This window comes from Mirounga angustirostris, unplaced genomic scaffold, assembly GCF_029215605.1.
Source record: "Mirounga angustirostris isolate CCGP_5_RB_7025 unplaced genomic scaffold, mMirAng1.0.hap1 SCAF_9, whole genome shotgun sequence".
Lineage (NCBI taxonomy): Eukaryota > Metazoa > Chordata > Mammalia > Carnivora > Phocidae > Mirounga > Mirounga angustirostris.
In genome coordinates, this window is record NW_026991717.1 from 39,368,252 (window position 1) to 39,387,399 (window position 19,148).

Consider the following 19,148-nt stretch of genomic DNA (forward strand, 5'->3'; position numbering starts at 1 on the left):
TTCACTCATTCTTCTTCATTCTCCAGGCCTCAGTTTAAACACTCTCCTTCTGGAAGCCCTCTCTGCCCCCCAGGCTTTGGTACTCCCCCACTCAGGGCTTCCAGGACACCCCAGACTTCTTTACCATGCCTACCTGGGCTGGCCTGTTCAATGATCTGTGTCCCCACTAGACAGTCAGGTGACCAAGTTGTCCCAGTTTGCCACCAATGTTCCCAGTTTGGGTGCTGATAAACCCACATTCCAGGAAAGCCCTCAGGCCCAGGCCAGAACGGCAGGTCCCCCTTGCAGACACTGAGCCCCGTGAGGGCCCAGAGGGTTCTGCCTCATCCATCCCAGTCTCCCAGGACCTAGCCTGGTGCCTGGCAGGCGGCTCCCTAAGTATTTGCTGCATTATGAAAATAAAAGCACCACTCACGTAGCAATCACTCTGGGCCAGGCAGTATGCAGAGCATCCCACAAATAGAAACTCATCTAATCTTCACAACAACCCAGCGAAGCAAATGAAAGCTCCAAGGTCACACAGCGAGGTGGGGCGAGGGGGGAGCCAGGACTCAAGGGTCTTTACCTAGGACATTGTGGGTGCACGACTGTTCCTAGGTCTCCCAGGTGTCCTGCATGGGCTCCTGCGGAGGGAGAGCCAGGGCAGGAAGAACCCCCCGGGCTCCCACAGCCCTGCAGTGGGCAGGACTGCCAGGGACACGGGGCTGGCAGGGACCTGAGGAGAGACTGGCTTTAGCCCTGTGCTGCCAGAGTCAGGGGCCCTCCTAGGAACAGCGCCCCCTAATGCCCCAGAGCTTTGCTGCAAAGTTGAGAATTCTCTCTACTGTTGGCAGAGGGGGTGGGCTTGGAAAGGAGAGAATGTGGGGAGAGATGGTCATTGTCCCATTTTACAAGGGCGCTTACAGAGGATAAATGACCTGGCTTCTGTAGGCCTAAGAGCTCTGGGTAGCTGTCCCTTCAACAAGGGAGGCCCCCACACCCACCCTTTGCTTTAAAAATTAAAAAAGCCTTTCCTAAACACACAGCCTCCCTCCAACATGCAGTACTGGGACCTCAGTCCTGGCTCAGGCCCTCCTCACACCAGCTGTGTGTCCTGAGCCTCTCTGAGCCTCTTTCCTCTTGTGTCAGAATAATAAAAGCACCTACCTCACAGGATTGTTTGTGGGTTCCATGAATTAACAGATGTAAAGCTCCTGGAATAGTCTCGATGCAGGGCAATCGCCTAGCTGATGTTCTCTCACGTTTATTGTCGTCCCATCTAACTAGAACGGCCTTCCCCACGACATGGTCAAATCCTACACTCCTCAAGGCTTTCCTGCCCCCCTGACTCGCACCTGCCCCTCTGTGTCTGAGACCAGGGACACTCTGCGCCTTGGAAACTGCAGCCTCCATCCATCATTTGCAAATGGGTGACAAGTAACACCATCAAAACTTGACCTAATCCGTCACAATAAAACAGCCATTGGGAGACCTCCCTGAATGGCTTCTGTCCGGGAGGTTTGGAGGGGAGAGGGCCGACCAGGGCCTGGGGCTGTGCGTGGTGATCAGGAGCACCAGCTGGACAGCCTGATGGCCTGGGTGTGGACCCCAGCTCTTTTATTAGCCAACTGTGTGACCTGGGGCTCGGAGCCGGCTGTTCCTCACCTGGAAAATGGGGGCATAATCACTATCCTCATAGTGCTGTTGGGAGGAGACATTTAGAGGATCCACGTGAGGCACTTCCCTAGTATTCTGCAGCAGGAACCTCAGACCCCATAGTAGCAACTAAGCATCAGTTTCCTCATCTGTAGACCTATAGATAAGGAAGTAGAGGCAAAAAAAAAAAACCCTAGCTTTAGAGTGGAGTTCTTAGCCTGGAGCCTGGACAATGGTATTTCCCCACTTCCTTCCTCTTTTCCCTGAGGAAAGAGACAAAGGTCAGGAGGACTGGGCCTTGCATCACTCCTAGGTTACTTTAGGCAAGTCACCCAGTTCAGCCGGGCTAGAAGGGGGAGGGAGAGAAGAAGAAGGAAAGAAGGAAGGATAGGAGGAGGGATGGGAGGAGGAAAGAGGGATATGAAAGAAGAAAAAGATAAAGTAACATAACCCCCACCAGCCAGCCAACGTGGGACTGTCGCAGGCTGAGCAGATCGAGAGAGACAATGGTGGAAGGCTGTGTGGGCCCCCAGTGTCGGGAGCTAACAGCCTGCCCCAGTGGGAGTTTCCCCAGGTGGGAATCCATTCTACGTCCTTTCACTGGGCCTTCTTAGCTTTCCCAGGGCTGAGAGTTCAACATGTACTTGATGGAAATCTGCCACATTAAAATATGGAGGAGAAGGAAGAACGGAATTGGAAGCCTCACACTTCCTGATCTTAAAACATATTATAAAGCTATGATACAGAAAACAATACGGTACTGGAGCAGAAACAGACATCTAGACCAACGGAACCAGAGAGCCCAGAAACAAACCCTCCTATGTATGGTCAAATGATCTTCCACAAGCATGCCAGGGCTACATGATGGGGAAAGGAGAGTCTCTTCCACAAATGGGAAGACTGCACATTTACGTGCAACAAAATGAAGTCCGATCCTTATCTTACACTCGATACAAAATCAACTCAAAGTGGGTTAAAGATCTAAGTGTAAGACCTGATACCACAGAGCTACTAGTAGAAAACATAGGGGAGAAGCTCTACAACATGGGATTGGGCAAGGATTGCTTGGATCTGGCACAAAAAGCACAGGGAACAAAAGCAAAGAGACGCGTGGGACTACACCAAACTAAAAAACTTCCACGCAACACAGAAAACAAAGTGGAAACAACCAACAGAGCAAAAAGGCAACCGATAGAACGGAAGAAAATACTTGCAAATCATATGTGTAATAAGGGGTTAATATCCAGAATATATAAGTAACCCCTGTAACTCAATAGCAAAAACACCCCCAAATAACCCGATGTAAAATGGGCAAAGGACTTGAATAGACATTTCTCCAAAAAGACATACAAATGGCCAGCAAGCACATGAAGATATGCGCGACATCACTAATCATCAGAGAAATGCAAATCAAAATTACAATGAAAAATTGCCGCACACTCATTAGGATGGTCACTATCTAAAACAAAAAACAAAACCAAAAAAAACCACACACACAAACTGGAAAATAACAAGTGTTGGTGAGAATGTGGGGAAATTGGAACTTTTGTGCAATCTTGGTGGAATTGTAAAAGGGTGCAGCCACTATGGAAAACAGTATGGCAATTCCTCAAAAATGTAAAAATAGAATTACCAGATGATCCGGCAACTCCACTTCTTGGTATATGTCTTAGTCCATTTGGACTGCTATAACAAAATACCATAGATTGTGTGGCTTATAAACCACAGAAATGTATTTCTCACGGTTCTGGAGCCTGGAGGTTCAAGATCAGGGTACCAGCACGGTCAAGTTCTGTTGAGGGCCCTCTTCTGGGCTGCAGGCTGCTGATTTCTTGGATCCTCACACTGAAAAGAGCAGAAAGCTAATTCTACTAATGCATTAAATTCCACTAACTCATGAAGGCTCCACACTCATGGTCTAATCACCACCCAAAGGCCCCATCTCTAAATACCACCGCAGTAGGATTAGGGTTTCAACATATGAATTTGGGAGGACACAAACATTCAGTCCATAGCAGTATATATCCAAAAGAATTGAAAACAGTATCTCAAAGAGACATTTGCATATTCATGTTTATTGCTGCATTATTCACAATAGCCAAGAGATGGAAGCAACCTACCTGTCTATGGAAGGACAAAACAAAATGTAGTCTATACGTACAATGGAATGTTATTCAGCCTTAAGAAAAGAAGGAAATCTTGTCAGACATTACAACCTGGATAAACCCTGAGGGCATTATGCTAAGTGAAATAAGTCCGTCGAAAAAAGATAAATTCTAGGGGTGCTTGGGTGGCTCAGTCGGTTAAGTGTCTGCCTTCCACTCAGGTCCTGATCCCAGGGTCCTGGGAACGAGCCCCAGCATGGCTCAGGGCTTCCTGCTGAGCAGAGAGCCTGCTTCTCCCTCTTTCTCTACCCCTCCCCCCGCTTGTGCTTTCTCTCTCTCTTGCTCTCTCCCAAATAAATAAAATCTTTAAATAAAAAAAAAAGACAATTCCTGCATGATTCTATTTTTATATGAAGTCTCTAAAGTCATCAAACTCATAGAAACAGAAAGTAGAATGTGGTTTCCAGGGGCTGAAGGGAGGGGGATATCGGGAGTTGTTCAACGGGTATAGAGTTTCAGTTATGCAAGATGAAAAAGTTCTAGAGATCTGTTGCACAACAAAATACATATAGTTAACACTATTGTATTGGACACTTAAATATTAGCTAAACTGGGGCGCCTGGGTGGCTCAGTCGTTAAGCATCTGCCTTTGGCTCGGGTCATGATCCCAGGGTCCTGGGATCAAGGCCCGTGTCGGGCTCCCTGCTTGGCAGGAAGCCTGCTTCTCCCTCTCCCACTCCCCCTGCTTGTGTTCCCTCTCTCGCTGTGTCTCTCTCTGTCAAATAAATAAATAAATTCTTTAAAAAAAAAAAATTAGCTGAACTTATGGAGGTGATCATATATATGTATTTATATATATGATATATAAAATATATCTCAATTCATCATGTTGCACACCTGAAACATATACAATATGTCAATTATATCCAGTAGAACTAGGGAAAAAAGAAAAATGGGCAAAACCACTTACTGCTTTCTTTCATATATGCACCCACTTTTCCTTAGGCTCAAATGTAACCAAATATATACCCTGGTTAAAGGCTGGGAAGCTTGCTCCTCTCTCTCTCTCTCTCTCTCTCTCTCTCTCTCACACACACACACACACACACACACACACACAGGCTTTTTTTAAACACAAATTGGGATCATACTTTATATACTACTGCACAATTGTCTTGGTTTGCCTATCAATATCACAGAGAACCCAAGTCACTGTATATGGGATTGAGCGAATACATTCCTTTTTTTTTTTTTAATTCTGGTATAGTTCACAGTGTTAGTTTCAGGTGTACAATATAGTGATTCACCAATTTTACACATTACTCAGTGCTCATCATGGTAAGTGTCCACTGAATCCCCATCACCTATTTCCCCCATCCCCCATCTGCCTCCCCTCTGGTCACCATCAGTTTGTTCTCTAGAGTTAAGAGTCTGTTTCTGTTTTGTCTCTTTTTTTCTTTGTTCATTTGTTTTTTTCTTGGATTCCGTATATGAGTGAAATCATATGGTATTTGTCTTTCACTGACTGACTTATTTCACTTAGCATTATAGTCTCTAGATCTATCCATGTTGTTGCAAATGGCAAGATTTCATTCTTTTTGATGGCTGAGTGATATTCCATTGTATATATACACCACATCTTCTTTATCCACTCATCAGCTGATGGACACTTGGGTTGCTTCCATATTTGGGCTATTGTAAATAATGCTGCAATAAACATAAGGGTGCATATATCTTTTTGAATTAGTGTTTTTGTATTCTTTGGATAAATACCCAGCAGCGGGATTACCAGATCATATGGTAATTCTATATTTAATTGTTTGAGGAACCTCCGTACCGTTTTCCACAGCGGCTGCACCAGTTTGCATTCCCACCAGCAGTGCACGAGGGTTCCCCTTTCTCCACATCTTCACCAACACTTACTTCTTCAATGAGCTCGTTCGTAGCAGTCCACAGTATTCTCAAGTTTGGATGTAACCAAATTTATCCTCCTACGCCCTAGAGGCAGACACGGCAGACTGTCATTATAAAGAACACTATAGTAAAAAATATTTTTTTTAATGGCTAGATTTTATGGATAAAGTTCTGAAAGTGGGACTGGTGGGGCAAAGGGCATGCCCATTTCTACTTTAACAGTGCTTGGTGAAAAATGGTATTTAGTTTATATTTTTATTTGCATTTCCCCAGCAACTGGGAAGGCTATGTGCCTTTCTCATGTTTGCATTTCCTCATCTGTGAAGTGATGCTGTGCATTTTTCTATTGTTTGACTTTTTCCAATTAATTTATAGGAATTCCACATGAGGGATCAAAAGGGATATGAAAGACACGAACCCTTAATTTTATTTTTTTCAGATTTTATTTATTTATTTGAAATAGAGCAAGAGTGAGCGAGCGAGAGAGAGCAAGCGCATGAGCAGCAGGAAGGGGCAGAGGGAGAGGGAGAAGCAGGTTTCCCCCTGAGCAAGGAGCCTGGCATGGGGCTCGATCCCAAGATCCTGGGATCATGACCTGAGCCGAACGCAGACACTTAACGACTGAGCCACCCGGGCGCCCCCCACTTTGTCTATTTTATACATACCAAATTTTTCTCCCCATCTACTACTGTCTCTAGACTTGCTTGTGGAGTCTCTTACTGTGTAGACCTCTAAACATCTTAATTTGGTCTAACCTGTCTTTTCCTTCATGCTCATGGGTCCCTGGCTCCTCGAAAAGATTCTCCCTACCCCCAAGATTATACAAGACTTTTCCTAAAGCATTCACCTTATATTTTTACTTCTGATTTTTCATATTTAGATCAGTTATCCAGATGGATGCAATGTTCGTTTTGCACTTACCCTGTACATCTTTCCTCATTAGTTTATATTAATTATCTTAACTCTTTTGAAATACTGCATCATATTCCACTAAAAGAGTCACTGGCTTAGTCAGCTTGTAGTATTTTGGGGTACTGAAGTTATTTCCAGGTTTTTTTTTTAAAGAGTGTATTTATTTATTTGACAGGAAGCGAGAGACCACAAGCAGGGGGAGTAGCAGAGGGAGAGGGAGAAGCAGACTCCCCACTGAGCAGGGAGCCCCACATGGGGCTCAATCCCAGACCCTGGGATCATGACCGGAGCTGAAGGCAGACGCTTATCCGACTAAGCCACCCAGGAGCCCCTAATTCCAGTTTTAAACACTATTTAATAATAATAATAGCTACCAAATATTGAGTGCTTATTACGTGACAGGCCCAGGCGCACACATGTTGTGCATATTACCTAATGTAACTCTCACGACAGTTAGGGGGTATGTTCTATTACATCTTTTATTCTCTTGTCAAGGAAATAAGTGGTGAAATAAGTGTTGAAGCTAGGATTCTGATCTAATCCAATATTGAAGGACTCAAAAATCCCAAGCTCTTCACCACCAGATGCATGTTCTTTAGTATTTACAAATGTGGCTTGAAATATCCCCAACTTTCATTTCTGTAAGGATGGAGAAAGGAAAATAAACATTTTTTATTTTCTTCCTCTACCCAAACCCTGTAGATGTGTCACAGGTTGTCTCCTGGAATTCTTACAAAAGCCCTCTGAGGGGTGGGATTCTCCACTTTCCAGACGGGAAAAGGGAAATTCAGTGAGGTGAAGACAATCACTCAAGGTTTGTGGGTGACCATGGGGGGTTCAAACCCAGTTCCAAGCAACTTGTGTATTCCTATTTTGCACTTAGAAAGATATGCGTACTCGCTTTACAAATAACACATTGACGAACCCGTAGTTTTTTGTTTTGTTTTTTTTTCTTTTGCTGCTGCTGAACTGTTTCCTTGGGATACATTCCCAGAAAGAGATTACTGAGTCAAAGGGTATGAATACTTTTATGGCTTTCCATCTATACTGCCAAATTGTTATTACAGAGGTCTGCACCCCACAGTCTCTGCACCGTGGGGGGGACCTTCAAGCTCTACAGTGTCAAATACTCAGGTGGGGAAACTAAGCTTCCGAGGGGTGCTGCATTGAACACATTGAGCCCTGAGTAGAAGCATTTTCCAAAGATCTGGTAGATAAGCACTGTATAGTGGGTTTAGAAGCTGGGCGCTTTTGTTTTTTTGTTTTGTTTTGCCTAGCTTTGTCTCTTTTGTGAAATCCTTCAAAACGTGACTAAAAATGGGATTAAGCATAGTTAGGCTTATCTTTTTAAGGAAAGGACAAATCTGACAAAAACCCTTTTCTGATGCGGTGCCCCTTGGGGACAGGACTCCCAGCAGCTTGGCCCAGAGGGGGCAGCTTTGGGGGAGCAGCTGGAGGCAGGGGCATCTTGGGGAGGGAGGCCTGGTGGGGAGGAGGCGCGTCAGGGAAGGGGCATCCTGGGGTGAGGGGGCGCGGCGGGCAGGGGCAGCCCGGGGAGGGGCGGGCCGGGCGGGGTGAGGGGACCTGCCGCATCCCCGGCGCCCGGGGGCGGGGGGGCCACCAGCGCGCTCGCGGGGGCGGCCGATAAGGCGGGAGCGGCCCGTCGCCGCGGCGGCCCCGGCCCGGCGGGAAGGCAGGCAGGCGGGAAGGGGCCCGGCCGGCCGGAGCAGATAACGCCCGGCGCTCGGGCGGCCGAGACTGGGAGACGCCGCGGCCGCGGGAGATAGAGGCGCCCCGACCGGGCGCGGCTCCCGGCCCCCGGCCCCGGCGCCCGCAGCGGGCAGGCCCGGGGGCGGCGAGGCGGCCCCGAGGGTCCGGGGCGGCGCAGGGCCCGGGGCCGCCCGGCGACCTCAGGCGGCCCGGCCTCCCCCCCACCCCCACCCCGCACCCCACCCCCGGCTCCGCGCTGGGATCCTGGCCGCGGCCCAGGTCTGCCCCCCGGGGCCCCAGACAGAAGTCTTCCCCGGGACTCCGCTCGCTGCTCGGCAAGAGCAGGGCACTGAGGAACCCTCGGTAACCTCTCCAACACGCGGCGGGTGACGCGCTCGGAGAGCACAAGGCCGGCTCTCGGGTCCGGAGCCTGGCCCCCCAACAGCTCGACGGCGGTGACATCGCCCCCTTTTCAGGGATGGGGCTCAAGGAACCTGCGCTGGGGGCCGGGCGCGCCAGGGGCAGGGTCCGGACCCCGGGGCTCCCCACTTGTCTTCCACTGCCCCACAAACGGGGGGCTTTTCCCCCTTGGAGGCTGACAAGGCAGTCGCCACCGGTGGCATTTTGCATTCTGCCTTTTCAAATTCCTCAAATTCCCCACATCAAATTCAGTTGGCGTCCAGACAGCCAGGGAGGAGGAGCGCTGGGAGAGGCCGCAGAGGGGCTGCCAGGAGCCATAAACGGGCGGCTCTCCGGCAGAGAAACAGCTTCAGGAGTGGATGGAAATTCACACACACACACACACACACACACACACACGGAACCTCCCTGAAACACCCCACTGCCAAAATCAAACACCTCCAGACAACAGCAAGCGGGGCCTGACTTCACCTGGCGATCAAGGTCCTGCCCATCCCGGCACCCACCCTCCTACACTGGCCAGGACTGCGTACACCCTTTCCACGGTATACAGTCGGCCGCCACAATGCCTCACCGTCTTGGCTCCTGGGCAGCCCTAAAGCCTTCCTCTTTCTCCCCCACTTAACCCCAATAAGGATTTAACTCTTCATAGTACCTTCGTAAAGGATTTTCAAGGGGATTTTTGGTTTTTTTGGGTTTTTTTGCATTAAGCTGCCTTAAGAACTGTACCCCAAGTAAAATCCAACTCCTCTGTAATACAGCTATCATTAATTGCAAGCCTACGGTATGCCAGGCTCTTTCATACAGTATCACATCCTGTCAGCAACCCCAGGAGAGAGGAGATACCACTCCCATTTTACAGATGAGGGAAACTGAGCTTGGAGAGGTTCATTAACTTGTCCAGGGGCACAGAGCCAGAAATTGGTTTGGCCTAACTCCAGATTCAGGCAGAATGTGAGTAAAAAGCCGCAGAGTAAGAAACCTTGGTTGTCTTCTAGGCATTTAGGCACTCAGTTGACCACTATTAGGCAAGCCCCTCTCTTTCTCTGGGCCTCAGTCTACTGGGAGAGAACTGGAGATGACTTCCCAGTTCCTGCTTCCCAGGCCAGTTGGGAGGCTCTGCAGAGAGCTGGGTAAGGCTGGGACTACTGGCCGACCCCTCCTGCTGGGGAAATTCTAGGTCACAGGTATGCTTCTTTCTCCACCCCCCACCCCCACCCCATTACAAACTCTGACTCATGGAAACAGAGTTATTATCTGTGCCCCCTGCAACTCAGGCGGGCCTCTCCTGAAAACAAATCTCCCATTTCCTTTTGGCAGGTGGGCAATATGGGCAATCTCTGGGGCCCTCTACTTCCAGTCTCTGTGCACACCCCCAACCCTCTGCCCTGTTCCTCCCCATCCCAGCTCCTGGGCTCTCAGGGCCCTGCTCCCTCTCTTCTTCCCCATCCAAACTTGCTCAAGGAAAAGCCACTCCATCAGCCAGTTACAGTTAAGTATGAATGAGTTCAAGTTACTAGCATGTGCTTCCCAAAATATGCACGTTATCAGCCTGGGGTTCTGGACAGTTACTAATATGGGGTAATGTACACCCCCACCCCACCCCCAGGCAGGAAGCCTGGTCCTGCCCAGTGCATCTGGAATTCCATATTTTTATATTTTTATTGGTTTTCCCCCTGTGCCCCACATCCTGAGCTAAGGGAGAGGGTTTTTACATGAGCCCACTAATTAACAGAGAACAGAAGCCTTATTTCATAAATAAAATCATAGATACACTGTATGAATAGAAACGTAGCACGTTCCTGGAGAGTGTTTAAACTTTTAAAATATTCCCCCCAGGGTCTGGGCAGGTGAGCCCCGAGGGGTTTTTCCATGGAAGACCTTGGGGTGAGGGAGGGCTGTCCCTTAGGAAAAAGGAGTTCCCTTGGGCTCTGAACTGAGCCCGTTTGCAGCCTGGCCTCCAGGGCCTGGTGGCCCCCTACGTGCCCATTCCTGCCCCAGCTGTATCAGCCCTTCCCCACACAGGCTTTGCTGGGTCTCTGGGCAGAGAGAAGAGTTCATGATGGCCGTCCCCAGGGTTAGGGGATGTGCACTATGGTGTGGTCAGGTGGGACTGTGAGACCTTGGGCAAGTCACTGGCCCTCTCTGGACTTTCCTCAATCTGAGGAATGGAAGGCACAGGTGAGATGAGCCCCGGGGTGTCCTGTACTAGAGTTTACAAGCAAGGTCGCTCTGGGAGCCGAAGGCCAGCGTGGAGGTTGCCTGTAGGTGGCTGCTCTCTGGCGTGCAGGCTTAGAGCCTCAGAGCACTGCGGATACGGGCAGCTCTTCGTACCCGCGACGACACAGAACACAGACCGGACGAGGCAGACGAGCCTGGGTATTTGACCTGACATCCAGACCCCCTGAAGAAAGCCAGGCGGAAGTGACTCGCCCTTTCCTGCACACCTGGAAACACAGGTCCAGAGAAATCCAGCAACTGCCACAGTCCCGTGGCCTTGCTCAACCAAGGTAACAACCCCTGGGAAGCCCAAAGAGCGAGCCAAGTGACCACAGTGGGTCGCTGCCCCCTGTGGTCTCAGTTTCCTTGGCTGCAGCCAGAGGCTAATGGGATGGCAGAACGAACGTACTCGGAGGAGAATGGCCATTCTCAGACACTGGACAGAGGACAGGTCTCTTCCTTGAGAGCACGGTGGCCTGTGTAGGGCCATCTGGTGGCCAGGCCTCATCACTGCAGGGCCTCCGGAGACCCGGGAGGCTCGGGGTCTTCTGGTGAGATTTCCCGGAGTTTCCAGAGACAATCTGCAAGAGTTTTGAGCCCAGATCATGGGGTGGCCAGAAGAACTCAGAGGAAGCTGATATGGCCGCTGGAGCAGCTTCCGCTCCAGCCCTGACACAGGAAGGGCTCCTTCCTAGCTGGTCCCCAGGGATCTGGGGCACTGGGTTGCTGCAGAAGCATCTCGCATCCTACCCCAGAGATCCTGTGCCCACAGCACAATGGGGAGACTGAGGCCCTAGAGCCCAACCTTTGATTGCAATAAACAGCAAATATATGTATAGGGAAGAGACAGGCCCGGAATTCAGTGCTTACTGTGGGCAGCAAAGCCTAGCGTGCTGTGTGACGAATTACACACATCTTTGAGGCCATTTCTTCATTGGAAAAGGAGAGATGTGGTGCAGGCCGAATGACATAATGTGTGCAAGTTGCTCTGTACATGATAATGAGCTGTGCTGATTATTACTATTCCAGCAGATGTTTCCAGTTACTTGTCGTCCTCTCCGCATGAGGGGTCCTCGCAGCACCGCTTCCCGGAGGGGGATGCGGGACTTGAACAGCTCGCCCTGGAATAATACACTTAGTAAGTGGTCAGTCAGGAATTCAAGCACGGGCTGTTTCAGGAAATGTACACCGAAGGCACTGGGGCCAGAGAGGGGTGATGCCGGAAGCCTACTTTTAGATGGTTCTGGAAAAAAAAAATACGAGAGAAAGAACGAAGAAGGAAAATGGGACAGAATGTAAACAATTGATGAATCTGGTTACAGTTTACACAGGGGTTCTCTGTTCTACTTTTTGCAACTTTTCCATAAATTCGAAATTATATCCAAAATATGCCTTAAAGCCCAGCTGTTTGAAAATTCTACCTAGCTTCATCGACCACACTCTGGAGGGGAAAACCCAGGCCTTGCAGAGTTCCTTGCTCCAGACCAGCGGCCTAATTTCCAAGTCCTTTGGTGGAAAACGTGACTCCTGGCAACAGCCTGGCGAAGCCTCTGCCCGGCCGGAGATGCCCTTGCCCGTCAGCCAGCCTCACCCAGGTGCCTCGGCCCTCCTCAGGGCCTCTCCTCAACCTCCCTGTCTCCCAAGCCCCCCAGGTGCCGGCCAGCCTGTGGTGCGAGGCCGAGGTGGGGTTTATTTTTAAGTTCCCGCTGATTGTGAATCACTGGAGGAACTGCCCACAGACTGGAGACAAAAGTCTGGGGCTGCCTGGCCAGGAGGAAACACTCTTTACATTCGACTTTCCCCTTGGCACAGGCCTCCCCGCGCCTGGCCTGGCCAGGCTCTGCTAGCCTCTTCTGTTCTCAGAGGCAGAAGCGCATTTGCCGCCAAGTCCTACCGGCCTGCCCGCCTTGCTGTGTAAACAGGACCCGGGGCTGGCGGCCCGGCCCCACACTGGAAATGAGCCTGCCTTCCGCAGCCTGGCCACTTCCTCCTGACATCCGCAGACTCCTCAGAGTTCAGAGGAGGGCGGGTGGCAGGAGAGAGAAGCTGGGGTTTTGCCCTACTCTGGTCTTGCTCGGTCTTGACGAAGAATCAGTGGACAAATGGAGGAGCAGAGGACTCTTAAGCAGCCATCAAAGCCCTCCATAAAAGACCCACCTGGGTCTGCCACCTATTACAGTTCATAGCTTACATTCAGTCAACATATACTGAACACCTACTGTGTACCAAGGGCTGTGCTAGGTGTCCGTGAGGCAGGGGGCATGGAGAGATCTTATTCATATTATCATTAATTCTTTTCTTTTTTTTAATAAAGATTTTATTTATTTATTTGACAGAGAGACAGCGAGAGAGGGAACACAAGCAGGGGGAGGGGCAGAGGGAGAAGCAGTCTTCCCGCTGAGCAGGGAGCCCGATGCGGGGCTCGATCCCAGGACCCTGGGATCATGACCTGAGCCGAAGGCAGCCACTCAACGGACTGAGCCACCCAGGCGCCCCTATCATTAGTTCTTTTCACTCAACTGTAAGCTTCTTAAGGGAAAAGTTAATGTCTGATCCATGATTCACCTGATCCTACAAAATACCTACCATACTACCTGCACATAGTAAAAGCTCAAAAAGTTTCTGTTGCATTGGCCTGGATTAAACTAGGGTAAGGAAAGGCTGAGGGTAGGGAAACCAGAAGGAGCCCAGGCTCCGGCCTACTCTCCTTTCAAGGCCTCTGTCTCTGTCCTGCCTGGGCATTCTGTCTCCTGGGAGCTATGTTCCTCCTTGGAGCGCCTTGGTTTCCCTTTAGGAAGATCGGAGCCAGGTTTTCTATCTGAGTAACTAATAATGCCAGTGATTTGATTTTAGGAGGTGCTAGAAACCCTCTCCCTAGTTTCACCACGATGCATCTTCCCAATGCTCTGAGATGTCACCAACTTTGAGGCACTCCTCTGGGTTGAACATTACCCCCTCCAGAGTGACTCTGAATCTCCTCTCGGGTGGGTAACACCTGCGCCTGTGTGAGAGACGTTCATTCTCGTGGTGGGCATTATTTTATACACGAGAAAACCGCAGGTCACAGAATCGACAGACTTGATCAAGGCTGGGACAAGAGAGAGTTGGGTTTTGAGCTCAGCTATCTGCAGCCAATGCCCCAAATTCTGCACACAGAGTTGAACTGCCTCCCCTTTCTCGGATACCATCTGCAAGCAGGCAGGGGAAAAGCTGTAGCTCCTCAGAGGGAGGGGAGAATGAAGTCAACTGGAAGAGCTTACTGTGCTAAGCGTTCTGGGCTGTGCCCCATGCAATCTTCTCGTCGCTCCATTTATCAATATCCCCACTTAGCAGATGGCAAACTGGAACCCCCTTTGAGGAGGCTGTGATGGCAGCCAGAAGCCTGCCCAGGTCCCCAGCGCTATCTAGACAGCCTGAGGTTGGTGCCGTTCCGTGGAGAAGGCAGCCTGTCGGCCCAGGTGAGGCTGTGGGAACTACAGCCATGGGGTTTTAGGGTAGACATGATGCAGGACTTTCTGATTGTTTTATTCCGATGACTTATATTGTACCGGCCTCGAAGCTTTTGCAAGAGCTCCACACTGTTGTAAAAAGCAAGGCCTTCTCCTTTTCTCTGAGGAGAACCCGTCTCCTCCACTGCCTGGTTCTGGAAGCCTCCCCAGAGGAATCAGAGACTTCAATCCCGCACACTCATTTGCTCAGGGGCCTCGGGTCAATCTGCTCAAGGGTCATTTTCCTCATCTGCTCATCTGCAGACTAGGCATACTATCAGCAATTCACAAAGCTGTCTTTGGGATAAGATGAGTTAAGACATGCGGTCTCTTCACAAGGCAAAGTGTGAACAAAGGTGGTCATTATGGTGGCCCACACTGGTCTCATACGTTCACATAGGATGGTCCTTCCTCACCCCCAATATCCTCCAGGACACGAAGGAGGACAGGAAGGGTGACGGGTGCTGTGTCCTGCTCTTCAGCTGTACCTTCCTCTCCTCTCCCGCCTCCCCACCTGGCCCTGCCCAGTATACGTAGCAAAATGGTCTACACTCTAGCAAATCTTGCTGATGACCTGGTTAGACCTAGAGGCAGAGAAACGGGTCAGGCCTTCTCCAGGTCCTGTGCGGCCAGACAGCTGTGGGAGGCCAAACCCTCTCAGCACAGCCCAAGTTGCCCCAAGAATGAACAGAGCTCCCAGGAGACAGAATGTCCAGGCAGGATGGAGATAATCTCATTGGTAGGATTGCTATGAAGGCCGAGTGGTGTAAAATGGATTCCAAAGGCCTGCCCGCTGGCTGAGGCAAGAGGCTTCAGCTGTGTCCCTGTAAGTGAGGGTGATGACACCCTATTGACTGTTGGGGGATACAGACCCCCAGTGCAGCAACTTGGCATGAGTGGGGCCAAACCCATGTTCGCAGGCCATCCCCCATCCTGCTTCTCGGGGGCTTACCCACTCCAGGGACTCTTCCTCATCAGTGATAACCTCATTGTCCCCACCAAAAGAGCACACAAGATTTGCACCAGCTCCGGGTGCAGGGGACTGGCTGGAAGAAGGTAGGCCATTAGCCCCTGAGTTCCAAAGTTTCTCTTTGTGAGCTGGTGCCTGGCATGGTGCCCGCAAGAAGTGGGTGCTCAGTAAACATGGTTGAGTGAATGGATGTTGTTTCAATGCTGAGAGGTCCACACTACCGCCCATTTGTGGTCCCAGGGGACCATGGGATGGGCTATTTGGAATGGGGGGCTGTCCCCGAATGTCTGAGGGGTGAGGTCACTGGGCTTGTGTGTACTGCTTACAGGAAGCACTCTAGCTCAAGAACGCCTGATGCCAACCGGCAGACATTTCCTGGCTGGCAACGGTCCCCTGCCTCCTCCTCTTCCTCCTCCCCTCGTGACCCCAGGCCTGCCCCCCAACCACCGGCGGGTTTCTCTCCTCACGTTGGGTCCCACCCTGGGATCGGAATGCCTGCGGGGCCCCTGGCATCCTCGCCTCCCTCCTCACCTCCTCAGGGCTCAGGACCACCTTGGCCACAGCAGAGTCCAAGCAGAGACAAAGCCACTATCCTCTCCAAGGCCCCCTCCTCCCCTACAGGTTTCTGGGACCCCCCTGGGAGGGGCTGCCCAACTTGACCCCTTCCACCATCCACGTTAGTCTGATCCAACCTAAGCCTAGTTCTGGGGGGACCACTTCGACGGACCCCGGGGTCATTCCATGAGAGGTACTCGTGCCTCAGAAGCAAGGCATTTCCAGCAGCTCCCTCTGTGTGACTGACAGAGGGAAAAAGCGAGGCGCAGAGAGGTTAAAGCAGTTCCCCAGGACTGCACTGTAGTCTACATTGGCAACTCCTGCCCAGAGCTGGGACAAGCTCCTGCTTCTCCGATCTTGGGACAAAAGCCCGCTCTGGGCTACTTTCTCCTCCTCTGAAAAATGAGCAGGAAAGGCAGGACAAGCGGAAAGACAAGACTCCTGCCCTTCCAGCCTTCTGACTGGAAGCACATCGTCTGTCTCCCACCCCGTGCCTGCTCCTATGTGAGCTGCCAGAGCCCCTCATGTGCTCTCCCCTGTGCTTTTTCCGCTTCAGTCACAGAGACTTGGAGTTTAGCTCGGGAGGGTTAATAATGCCTCCCTTGCATAAACCGGCACAGTTTTAAAAATCACTTTCCCGCACACTACTTTATTTAACGTTCCCTTTAACGCCCCAATTGACAGATGAGGAAACTGAGAGCCAGAGGAGCTGTCCCTGCAGCTGGCCAGAGGCAGAGCTGGGATTTGAACCCATGCCTGTACGGAGCCTGTGTCTGATTCATCCTCCCTGCTCCCTCGGCAGGGGCGCGGGACGAGGCACAAATCCAATGCCCGGGAAACCTGTGTGGGCATGTGCTACCCCTTCAGGGGTCTGATGTGCTCATTTAAATGCGGGTCTTCCGGGACGCCTGGGTGGCTCAGTTGGTTGGGCGACTGCCTTCGGCTCAGGTCATGATCCTGGAGTCCCGGGATCAAGTCCCGCATCGGGCTCTCTGCTTGGCAGGGAGTCTGCTTCTCCCTCTGACCCTCCCCCCTCTCATGCTCTCTATCTCATTCTCTCTCTCAAATAAATAAATAAAATCTTTAAAATAAAAAAAAATAAATGCGGGTCTTCCGGAGATGAAGCACCTTCCAGAGAACGCATTGGACTTTCAGACTCACAGCAAATCAGGAGGCGCTGCGTCTGCCTTCCCACGTACCTGGGTGATCCCCAGAGCTGGGGAGCAATTCTCCCAGTTACCCCATCGATAAAATGGGAATAACAACCATGCCCGTGTCTTAGGGATGGTGTGAGGAACCACCGGTGCCAAGCCCCCTCCCTCCACTGGCCCAAGGCAGCAGGGCCCTGCCAGGCTCTGGGGGTGAAGAGCAGGACCTGGCCCTGAGCCACCAAGGCCGGCTGGGAGCCCCACACCTCCCTCTCCCAGCTTCAACACAAGTCCCATCAAAGCCGAGCCGCTCGCCCTGCCCGCCAACCCAAACCCGGCCGGCCGGAGGGGCTGCAGCCAAGGAAAAGGTGGGGCGAAGATATTTGTCTCCAGCGCTCAGTGATTGTGTTTAATGACCCCGGTGGTCAGCGGAGTCAAAGGGGACTCTGTTCTCTGAAGCCGGGAATCCCCCCCAGGGCACAGAGAGCTGCTGGCTCTGGGCCTGGCCCTGGCCGCCACACTTCACACACGTGGCCCCGTTTAATCCCTATGACAACCCTGCCAAAGTGGTTTGACTATCGGCCTTGAACGGACAAGCAAACCGAGGTGCACGGAGATGAAATGAGCACTGGTAGGGGGCAAACCAGGTCTGTCCGACCTCACTAAGCACGATGTGTGACCCCAGCACCAAGATCTGGCCATAACCTGTTTTCACGGGAAGCCCCCACGGAGGGCTAGATTGGCTCGACTTGAGCACCTACTATGTGCCAGGTTAGCTGCTTTGCTTGAAGGTTATTTGACCCAAAACTGAATAGCTCAGAGAATGAGGCATCGCTAGCCCCACTGTACAGATGAGGAGACTGAGGCTCACCCAAGATCCACTTTAAATATCCATGTGCCCAGGGAACCCCTTGGTAGCTGAGCTGGACCCCTTCACTCCCTTCTTCCTTTTGCGTTAGAAAGAGAGCAAAAGCACGCACCATCATCATGCTCTTGACTCCCAAATACTGCCCGTATGTGCATGGCCTGGGCTGCAAAGTGTGGTCACATCAGGGTTCCCCAGCCTTTTTGGGGTCTAGGATAAGCTGTCCCTTTCTACTTGGCAAGAGCATAAGTATACAGCTTGATGAATGATCAGAAAGCAAATACAACGGTGTAAACTCCAAAGCTCTGCGTTTGAAGATAAGTGTGTTTACCCAGAAGCACTGTGGGAGCCAGATCAGGGGATAAATCCGAGACTGCATTTCTAAGGAGCTTCCCCGGGGTTGCGGGTGCTGCCAGCCTCCTACTGCAAGTGGGGTCCTGGATGTGCAGCATTAGCCTCTCCTGAAGCTTGTTGGAAATGCCGAATCTCAGGCTCACCCCAGACACACGGGACATCAGTCAGCTGGGAGCATTAAAAGCTATAGAGACACCACCTCCAGAGGCTCCCATCTAATTGTCCTGGATGGGGGGCCCAGGTGTTGGTATTCTTGGCTGCTCCCCAGGTGCCTCTGAGGCATGGGGAATATTGGGAAACTCAGCTGTGGAGTCATATCAGAGGTGTAAAGGACCGGACCCTTCACCCTGTTCTACTGCCACTTTTTTTTTTTTTAAGATTTTATTTATTTATTTGAGAGACAGGGAGAGAGACCATGAGTGGGGGGTGGAGAGGGGCAGAGGGAGAGGGGCAAGCAGACGCCCCGCTGAGCAGGGAGCCCCACACGGAGCTCGATCCCAGGTCCCTGGGATCATGACCTGAGCCGAAGGCAGACGCTTAACTGACTGAGCCACCCAGGCGTCCCTCTCCCTCTCCCTTTAAGGAGGTCAAGAAATAATTCCCAAAAGCCACAACAACCTGTCTGAGGGCATAAATAGACTCATCAAATATTAAAACAGAAGTGACCTGGGAGTTCAATTCTTTCATCCCCTTCATTGTGCATTTGGAAAAACACACCAAGGGAGGACAGGGCAGCCAGGAGGAGCATTAAAGTCTAGACTTTTCTTCATCACATCATGTGGTCTCTTGGCTGCCCCGGATATCTGGATATCTGCAGACCCTCTGCACCACTCACTTTTCAGCTGCAAATGG

General features: G+C 51.2%; 1 long non-coding RNA gene across 1 annotated transcript in view; it reads right to left on the minus strand.

The window, feature by feature from the left end:
• Positions 1 to 3,165: 3,165 nt before the first annotated feature.
• LOC135361562 (uncharacterized) overlaps positions 3,166 to 19,148 on the minus strand; it is a 48,466-nt gene continuing 32,483 nt past the window's right edge. Inside the window, exons 3-4 of the long non-coding RNA XR_010404983.1 lie at positions 5,578 to 5,738; positions 3,166 to 3,480 (exon numbers count right to left, since the gene is read on the minus strand). This is a non-coding gene — a long non-coding RNA (uncharacterized LOC135361562). The remainder of the gene's footprint in view (positions 3,481 to 5,577; positions 5,739 to 19,148) is intronic.